General features: G+C 29.2%; 1 long non-coding RNA gene across 1 annotated transcript; it reads right to left on the reverse strand.

Moving 5' to 3' along the window:
* Positions 1-10,368: 10,368 nt before the first annotated feature.
* Positions 10,369-10,870, reverse strand: LOC109337600. Its single transcript, XR_002106471.1, has 2 exons — positions 10,763-10,870; positions 10,369-10,567 (listed from the first exon to the last, which is right to left on the reverse strand). It is a non-coding gene; the product is annotated as an uncharacterized LOC109337600 (long non-coding RNA).
* Positions 10,871-11,251: the final 381 nt, after the last annotated feature.

Genomic DNA, 11,251 nt, shown 5'->3' on the forward strand with positions numbered 1-11,251 from the left:
CAAATTTCTAAAATTGAACTATGCCAACAAGCGAGAGTGTTGTTTTGTGTAGTTATAAGTGCAAAGGCATATATTCAATGTTATTTACCTTAATGAAAACATGTTTGTATTTGATATAATGCAATTGTTGTTGGTACTTGGTGTTTGTATACTTCTTTTGTGATGTGAGTTAACATTGAATATTTATGTTATAGGATTTCCTGATTATCTAATTATGTTGGCAAAGTAACCCATATGATTTTTTATACCACAAATTATTAGGACCAAAATAAACCAGTTACAAAAGACTAATGGTTATGACACTAATTATGTGCCTGATGGTGAAAAAGGCAAAGAAATAAAGGTGGAAGCTATAGTGCATGATAACAAATCATGGAGAGTTATGAAGATATCTACAAATGCTCCAAGATTGCAATTTTATACTGTTAATTTCGTCAAGAATGAGAAAGGGAAAGATGGATTTGTATATCAAGCTTGTTCAACATTATGTTTGGAGACCCAAGTTTTCTCTAATTTAATTATTTTTACCCCAAAAAAGCCTTACAAGAATCACATGTTCATTAAGTTTTCCACCAAAGCTCCATATGCACTTTAAGAACTATGTGTTTTCAGCCACTTTTTATGAGTACTTTGAGTTCATGGAACATTAGTTTATTAAAATAAATAAGAGATTGTGTGAGCTTCATTCTTGATATTAGATGTCCTAGAATTTATCAGAGAAACTATTCTCTAAAATATATGTGTATAACATCTCCTACGTCAATTCTATTTTTATTTTTTTATTAATTCAAGCAAAGACCACGGTTTTATAAGTGTTCTCTAAACTATTATAGACAACGGTTTTAAATGTTACCTATAGCAACAGTTTTAGTGGTGTTCTATAAACTATCTTAGGCAACGGTTTTAAGTGTTACCTATGGCCACAGTAAAAAAACCGTAGTCTTTTCAAACTAAATAAACCGTTGCCTATGTCAATTATAAAGACAACGGTTTTTTGTCCATTGTTGCCTTATATCAAAAAAATCGTTGCTTAAACAAAAGGCAACGCCTTAGACTACCACAGTTATAAAACCGTTGTCTATGACAAAGACAACGGTTTTTTTATTTTAGACCACGGTTTGGAGGTGTTGCCTTAGGGTGAAAATGTTGTAGTGATAAATACTAGGAATTGCTAGTCTCCTCACTCTAGTAGATCTTAATGTTGCATCATTTTCTTGAGGAACTTGTTGTTCAACCAATTGTGAAATGGGTTGTTCAACATTATCTTGATTAACAACTTGATCTAAAGGATCAATATCATTTATTTGTGGACCTTCCATAACTCGTTGTCTTACATACGTTTGAATTTGAGGTGTGTGTATGAGAATAAGTCTATCATTTGAACTAGAAGGTTGAGCTTCATTGTGATCCAACATAGAGACTGAGTCAGGCATCTGGTCACTCTCACTAATCAAGTCATCCTTAAGAACTTTTGCATTCCTTGATTTCACAATCCTAGTATTGTGAGACGGACAATAGAACCTATAACCCTTGGACTTTTTGGCATATCCAATGAAATACCCACTAAGAGTCCTAGGATCTAGTTTCTTTTCTTTGTGGATTATAGGTTATAATCTCAGATGGGCATCCCCAAATGCTTATATGTCACAAACTGGGATTCCAACCTTTGAATAACTCAAAAGGCGTCTTTAAAACAGCCTTGGTTTGAACTCAGTTCAATATATACACAGTCGTCTTTAGTGCTTCAATCAACAAGAATTGAGGAACTTTTCTATTACTTCTCATACTTCTCACCATGTCCATCAAAGTTCGATTTCTTCTTTCTGATACACCATTCTGGTCTGAGTACCATGTATAGTGTATTGGACAACATTCCCATGTTCTTGAAGAAACTTCACAAATGGACCATGTGCTTGTCCATTCTAAGTGTATCTTCCATAATTCTCACAACCTTTATCTGATCTTACTATTTTAATTTGTTTACCACATTATCTCTCTTTATCCTTGAAAACTTTAAAGGCGTCTAAAGCTTCGTCAGTTGAACGAAGTAAATAGAGATACATAAATCGTGAGAAATCATCTATGAAGGTAATAAAATATTTTGGATTACTTGCATCCATATGAGGACAACAAATATATGTAAGTACGATTTCCAACAAATAAGTACTCCTCTTTGCATCCTTTTTAGACTTATTGGTTTGCTTTCCTTTAATGCAATCCACACAAGTCTCAAACTCGGAAAAATAAAGAGCACCAAGTACTCCTTCATTGACTAACCTTTTTATTCTCAAAATGAAGAATTGTCCCAATCTTTGGTGCCACAATAAAGAGAAATTTTCATTCATAACACACCGCTTTGAACCAACATTAGCATTCATGGAGTTATAAGCAACATTATTTTGTAATGTAATTAAATAAAGACTATCAAATAATATAACATGACCACTAACTTCTGATTTATTAAATAATATAAAACCATTATCCGAAAAGTAAAATTCATAACCATAGGACACAAGTCTAGAAACTGAAATTAAATTCCTCGAAAAACTAAGAACGTAAAATGTATTTTCCAAATGTAAAATAAAGTCACTACTTCACACCAAATTGCATGAACCAATAGCCTCCATAGGTGAGCTCATCATCCCCCCTGAATGCATGAAATGCTCCTTTCCCACTAGTTTTCTCAAGGTTTTGCATACCCTGCAAGGTATTTGAGACATGGATGGTAGAACTAGAGTCAATCCACCAAGTATTATGACCAACATTTGTTAAATTAGATTCATAGCATACAAAAGAAAGTTATATACCTTTCTTGTCAAGCCAATTTTTGAACTTAGAGCATTATTTCTCCATGTGTCCTTTTTTGTTGAAAAAGAAACACTTCGACTCTTTCTTAATGTCTGGTTTGACAAAGATCTTGCCTTTGAATTTGGCACGATCTTTCTTCTTCCTTTTAGAGAAGGTCAAGATCATTTTCTCACCATATTCCATAGCCAACCTTCCATCTTCTTGAACACACATGGAAAGAAGTTCATTAATTGATAATTTATCTTTATGTGTGTTATAAGAAATCTTAAAAGAGCCATACTGTTCGAGTAGAGTGCACAAAATGAAGTGAACCAAAAAGGTTTCTCAATATCAACTTCCAAGGCCTTCAATTGAGCAGCAATATCCCTCATGCGCATGATATGATCATGCACACCTCCTAAAACGGTAAGCTTCATGGATAAGAATTTCATGATAAGGGTACATGCCAAAGCATTATCTGAAGTGACAAATTGTTCATTTATTGCTTTCTATTAAGCCATACTGCTCAATAGAACCCCTAATCCCAACTGATTCTTTGGTCTTTTTAAATATAATGCAGAGGCGATAGCTCCCACTTTTCATAGAGACCAGCCTGATCTAGGGTACTCACCTTGATGGTTGCAGGTGGTTCCGACTTTCTTATGGCATAATCAATGTCCATCCATCCCAAATGAAGGAGAACTCTTTCCTGTAGACCTTAAAATTGTCACGCCTGAGTTTGCGAACATCAAGTTTCACATAAGAGAAACTAATAGGTTGACTAACTGTAAATTAAAAAAATATGAACAACATGCTTAATAATTTTGTTTTGATGAAAATAACTATATAATGTTTTACCAATATAAATCATGTTTCCAATGAATATAGAGACATAAAATTTGCCTATGGGCTAAAGTTCTAAGTCCATTATATTCACGCAATGATGATAAAACTATCAAATTGAAAATAATTGTATCATATTTTACCCATGTAAATCATGTTTCCAATGAATATAAAGACACAAAACTTGTATGTGGCTAAAGTTTTAATTCCATTACATTCATGTAATGATGATAAAACTATCAAAGTATGTTCCATTTCCTAATACCTATGAGTTGATTAGGAAATATAATATGATATTTTATCCTAATTAAATATACAAAATAAATAATAAAATATTATGTGGGGTGAATTTTATTAGACCATGTATAATCAATAACAATAATATTTTATGTGACTAACACAATAATTTTTTTTTTAATAATTACAGATGTGGCTACTCTTTAACCAAAAAACTAGCATCATATTATGACTAACCTTTTGGATAATGAATTAATAGATTGTTCTGATACCAAATGTTAGAAGTGGACATCATCTAAAAGAATTCTAAATCATATGAACAAGGAAAAGCGGAAGCAAAAAAAAGATCAAGTTACCTCCCGTCATTATTGCGTTTTCTTGCAAGCCTCAGACTCCGATTTCGGTGAATGATTTTGAGGTTCTTCTAAGCTCTCACTCTCATCCTTAAATGGTGTTGGTTTTCTGAATGTGTGAGTTAACTTAGGGACCCCAAAATGTTTGAATTAATAGTCATATAACCATCAATGAGCAATATTACAATTAATGATAATTGATTGATTTCGACAATTATGTACGTTATATTTGGAATAAAATTGTTTGCTTAATATACCATATTAATTGAGAGATTATTTACATTAATATCATAATTAATATGAAAATATTATTAGAGAAATTCCATAATTCCAAACTTTCTTCTTCATTCTCGTTGAGCGAGCCCTTGTTGAGCAAAGTCTTCTTAGGCTCATATTATTTCCACTTTTATTGAAAATATATGAGGTTAGGTCATGCTTTGAAATGGGTTTGATGAGTTATTAAAATTCGGCCTAAAGTTAATAAGTTAGATTCATACCATGAATTTAAAACACATGTCATAATTGTTTATGTCAGAATCTAACTCCACCTAACTTATTACTATCCTAATATTATTTTTTATTATCATCAAGGGTATAGCCTCACCTTTTGGATAATGAATTAATTTCTTTCCGGGTACATGACTGTCATTTCAATAAATGTTGCTCTCTGGAATCGAACTCTTAACATTTTGGTCATCATAGATATATAACAGGGCCTTTACTGCTAGACCAATTACTTGTTGGTATCTATCTTGATAATATGGTTGTAACCAAAATTAAAATTAGAATAAAAGGAATAAAACATTTTCCAATATATAGTGTTAAGTATAAAAAACTCGGGATTGAATAAAATTGTCATGAGTCAAATAGAATTTTCCTCCATTATTGCGTTGGAAATGGAAAAAAATTATTAAAAAATTGTGTACTTAGTAAATTAAGAAATATTTCGTTAATGACATTGGCCAAGGATTTTTACCAATATAAATAGAGTAAATTTCACTCACACCTCCTGAGTTTTAGTGAAATTACATAAATCATTCCTCCTTTTTTGTCCTTATACAAATCACTCCTCATTCTTTTGTCCTTACACAAACCACCCCTAATTTTGTACACATATTATAGAGACTATCCATATATGAGATATAAGTGTAATCTTTTAAACAAAAAACGGGTTGTGATTGTAATTAAGTTAAAAATATTGTATATTGTCTAGACAAGTCCAAATAGTATAAGAGTAACGTATTTTTGATGTTTTTGGTTCATTACAAAATACATTACTAATTCTAAGGAGATGTTTAAATAACTCTTATACTATTTTGTAACGAACCAAAAATAGTGCAAACACATTGAATCTTATACTATTTGGACTTGTCTATACAATATTTTGTTAAACTTAATAACTCACTGCACATTTTTTATTTAAAAGATTACAGATATATCTCATGGAGAGTTAGCCAGTGTAATGTATATACAAAATTAGGGGTGATTTTTTCTTCTTTTGGACTGTGTAAGGACAAAAAGGTGAATGATGGTTTATGTAATTTCCTAAAATTCAGGGATGCGAGTGTAATTTACTTATATAATAACCAACAATTACATATATTATGTTTGGCTTCCAAGTACAATAAAGGGGTTGAATTGTATTTGTTTAAGAATTTTGAGAGTAAACTTTCATAAAAAAATTGAGATGCAATAATAAATTAAAACACACTTTTCAAAATATTTGAAAGATCAATGTGAAGAGAATTTATTTTTTATCTTTACAAAGTATGTACTATAACACACTATCACAACAACTTTTATAGATTGTAACTTCAAGTTTTAACTTTCAGAATTTTTCTAAAGTTGCATTCAAATATTTTTCTAAAGTTTCTCATGCACTAAAACACTTGAACATTGTTATTATTCATAGTGAAAGATTATAAGGATTGCAAGTGTAAAAATGCTATATCTTCTAAGCAATCCTTGCCCTAGTCATATTTTTAATCTTGTAAACTTGTAAACTTCTCATCATAGAGTGTGGTGAAAAGAGGAAGAGTAAAACTTAGAAGAGGTGTTCTTTTATGTGGTTAGATTGTGGTGAGTGTATTATACTTATAATATCGGGGTGAGATTTGTAATTATAATTCATCAAATAAGTAAACAAAAATTGTGTGACAAGAGGACCGAACATAACTAGCCTTCAAGTGGACAAGATAATGAACTAGTATAAAACTGGTGCATCTCTACTCCTCACTTTTATTTCTGTATTTTTATTTTCTACAACTTATATTTTCGTTGCATTATACTCTACTTATTTAAAGTTGTGAAAAATATTCAATTATGCAGAAAACTAATTCAGCTTCTCTTAATTTTACATATTATATTTACAATGTCTTTTATCTGGATCACATTGAGAAGTAGTTAGAGTCACCTCTCCTGAGATAGGATGAATGTTCACAACCATTTTACCTCTATTAACTTTTTGCTTAAACATTTTTTCAATTGATTATATTAAAAATTACTTTTTTTCCTAGTTAAAAAATTAAGCCTATTAATTAATCAATAACTAGGAATTATGATTCGAATTTTTTTTATCAATTAAATCTAAAATTATCTTTAATTACACAATTAACTAAAAAAATAATTTTAAAATTTAATAGGAAGATCACAGTTCCTACAGTTTCTTTATATCTGCCCTGAATTGGGACAAGTTAAATGTTATTATTAAAATAAATTAATTATAATCGTTGGAGTTGTGACTCAATAACATTATATTCCTTTTGATATTTTACTTGAACAATTATTATCAAAATTATTGGGTTTACTTAAGTGTAAAGTCTCAATTAGATATGAAGGGAGGAGCGAAAGAGTTTATAAATGAAAAATACTCATGAACTAATGTCTTAAGGTTTTGGTTCAAGACATGGTATCTCACTTGTGGCTCTTCACTCTTCCTATAATCCGGTAACAATGGAACTCCTGGTGGTTGTAGGCTCTCCAGTTCCAATCTTGTCCAACAAGTGATATCAAAGTCGATGGTTCCGTTATGATATTGTGAACTTAAGGGGGAGCAGACTCGAAAGTATGTGGTACCCACACTTAATGGGAGAATTGTTGGGCTTATTTAAGTGTGAAGTCTGACATTAGATATGAGAGGAGGAGCGAAAAAGTTTATAATTAAAAAAGATCCATAGAACTAATGCCTTTAAATTTTGGTTCAAAACATGGTGTCTTATTTGTGATTTTCCACTATTTTCATACCCCGGTGACATTGGAAAAACATTTCTCATAAAATATAGTAATCATATTATTATATTTTGTATTTTTATGTGTAATTGCACATCAGTTATCCTATATATATTTAATTAATACAAAATCATTTTCATATGTAACTGCACATTACTTACCTTATATATCATCATATTATGATGCCTAGTTACACATAAAAAATGAGCTCCAAATCATTAATACAAAATGTTAAATAGGTGCCAATTAATAAATAATTTTAATTCTTGTAGTCAACCTTTATGGTCGAGGTTAGCAAAACCGATTTTATTATAGACATTTGAGTTTTTTTGGTTTGAACATGTTAACTTCACTTCTTAGTCATTATCCTCTCGATATTAGTTAGTGTATAAAGAATCAGGGGATAAACTTTGTAATGCTCAATGTTTTTTTATTTTGGTAAATAGTACACATGTTCTCTACTTGTTTTTAGCAGAAGCAATAAAAAGTTGGCTTTATTTTGTCGTTATTATCCTCTTCTATTTTAAATACTACCATTGGAAGAAGAAAACATGGGGTGATTAGAAATCTTGAACTTTTTTATATGAAAATTAAAATTACCATAAAACTTGTTAATGATGTTAGTGAATTATATTGACTAGCAGATACTAATTATTGCACAAATTTGATAGGTTCAATATTGTTAGGACACGTTTTTATGACGTGTATATATTGGCATAATTAATGATTTTTTTAGTTTTTTAATACATAGTATTGAAAAGTATTAGTTTATACTTTATAGCTATCAAGCAGTGACACTCTTAAACCACACAAAAAAATCAAATTAATTTGTTTCAAAATTCTCATAATATCTATCATCATTTAAGTTATTTTTTTCGTTTACGAACTAGGTGTTGATATAGTAGTAAAAGGTCATACTAGATTAATATGTATTATATTAGGTTAAATATTCGATTCTTAGACGTAATATTTGTTGGATGATTAGTCACATACTCTGAAAGAGATTAATTATTTACGATAAAGTAAAAATACTCTTTGTTTTACCAAAAATAAGTTATAATCTTTTTGAACCACAATTAACCTGTATGAGGCAACCTTATTCAAGCAAAATAAATCATTATGCGCAACAAAGTCACTCCTCCAAATTCATAAATCAGTTGCAAAAGCGGAAGGAATGAAATAATTTCACATTATAAGAAGTATATGGAAATTTCATTCAAACAGCCTCATTAACCCATTAATTTATTTGAATTAATGACATGCATGTTGGAATTTTCTCTTAGATGGATTTAAATAATTAATATATATATATATATATATATATAAACTAATTTTATTATTTAAAATAAATATTTTTAATGTTGTATAATATGGTGTTATGATATTTCCATATAATTTTGGAAATCTTCAATGCTAACTTAAATTTTTAATTTTTCACTTAATTAAGGTAATATTTGGTTCATATTTTAAATTTTCACACATCTTTGCTGAAATATATTTTGATATTTTGGGTTCATAGTATATTATGAGCTAGTAATTCTTTTAAATACATTTACATTTTATAATTAGATTTAGTTGATTAATCAATTTTAATTGTTAGGTTAGTTAGTTTTTTTTTCTTAACTTTTCTATTTATTCAATTTCATTCAATAAATGTAATTTATTTTGTCAATAAAGGTAATTATTATTTTTTTGCTCCTTAATTTTTGTAATATGATATTAGAGCAACAATTATATATGTCTTCCATTGTATAGAGGAATAGAGTTATTCAAGGCAATGTTATTAATATCGTACTGGTCATCAAATCGGTTAGGATACTAGTACAGTGGTATAATAGTTCAACTGATGATTCACTAATTAAACCGCATACCAGTGAAATTAGATATACATATATAATATACTAACATTAATTCGAAAAATAATAAAAAACTAATATATTTTTTATTTTCATTAAAAAGTTAAAAACTAATATACCAGTTCAATTAAATACCGACCGTATGACCAATTTTGACGTGTTTTGAGCAGTATAATTGTAGGACTGTATAATTATTGTACCTTACCAGTATTAAGACTGGTTCAACTAGCGGATATGAAATGGTTTTAACAACATTGGTTCAAGGGGTTCAATAAAATAAGTATAGGAAGAACAAAGTGCAATTACACTCCTAAGTTCAACAACCATATTTCAAGTCAAAAACCAAAGAATCTTTATTCATCTTCTTGTTCTCTTCTTTTTTATTCTCTTTTACAATCTTCATATTCTCTTTTTCTCTTGATTCTTCTTGATATTCTTGAGACAATATTGCTTATATTTCATTATATTTTTCTCTTGTTATTTTTGAGCAAAAAACTGTTCATATTTCATCATATTTTTCTCTTGTTATTCTTGCGCAAAAATTGCTCATATTTGATCATATTCTTTGGCCAACAAATCAATATGGTATTCTTGAACAAATATTCTTCATATTTCATCATATTCTAGATTTCTCTTATTTTTTTTGTTAACAAACTAAGATGATATTCTTGAGCATTATTATTCTTCATCAAATATTGTTCATATTTTATCATATTATATATTTCTCTCATTCTTTAGTCAAGAAACCAAGATCGTATTCATGAACAATAATATCATTTGATTAATTTAATCTTATTTCTATTGTATTGACTCTTGATTAACAACATTATTACTTTCAATTTGATATTCTTTCTATTGTGTTGATTCTTGATGAATAACATTAATACTTTTAATTTGATCTCCTTTTTATGGTGGATGATGGATTGATATTATATAAAACTTATATAATGTTAATGTATACATTTTTTTCGTAACATTATATATGTAATTGATGATAAGATTAGCGCAATTCAGGGAGATAAACATGAACCTTTTATGATATATATGTCGTCTCACACAATAGATATTACCACATCACTTTATTCTGTTTATTTTATTGAACCTAAATTGGTTAGATATGTCATACATGTTTTGTTTTTAAATCGCAATTACAACTGCAAGTTCTCAGAGCAGTGCAACGCCCACCCCCGCAATGTTGTTTGCAAGGACTAACACAATCTTCATCATTCTTGCATGGAGTTCCCTCTGTTTGTATTGTCAAACCTGAAAATTTTGCCATGAAAAAAGATAGAAAAATGTATTATTTAAGCAAAGTATTTTTTTCAAAATTCAATAAATGTATTATCAGACACAACAAGTTGAAGTTATCATTCGAACCTATTCAATTCATTTTATTTGTATTAAGAAAACATAAGCACTTGTAGACTGCTTATTATAAAAAGATGGAAGGAGAAATACCTGATACAACCAAAAGCAACATTACAAAGAGAGTCAATTGATATGAAGCTTTCGCCATACTTTCTTTAATATGCTGTTTAAGAAGAGATTCTATAGTAGAGTTTTCTCTGTCTCTAATTGGCATTGGAATCCTCCAAAGCACTAACTTTATAGTTGGACTTATTTTTTAGAGTGGATCCTCTCTAGTACTAGAGTCCAATAGGATGATGACATGTATCACAAAAGGTATCCATTTGTCCTCAATTTGATTTATTTTTTAATAAAAGAAATTTAAAATTTAAGGAATTTTTTTTGCATTGTATTCTACAGGGGAGGAATCCATTATTGGATAGAAGTTGTACTCATATTTTTGGGAAATTACATCCTCCCTAGTATTAAAGAGAGTTTAGTAATGGATTGAGATGGTGACATGTGTGTTTGAAAAAATAAATGACCAGATTTCAAATTAAAAATTATACAAATTAACAAACTCATATTTAGCCCATAGTC

This window comes from Lupinus angustifolius, unplaced genomic scaffold, assembly GCF_001865875.1.
Source record: "Lupinus angustifolius cultivar Tanjil unplaced genomic scaffold, LupAngTanjil_v1.0 Scaffold_8_288, whole genome shotgun sequence".
NCBI classification, from domain to species: Eukaryota; Viridiplantae; Streptophyta; class Magnoliopsida; order Fabales; family Fabaceae; genus Lupinus; species Lupinus angustifolius.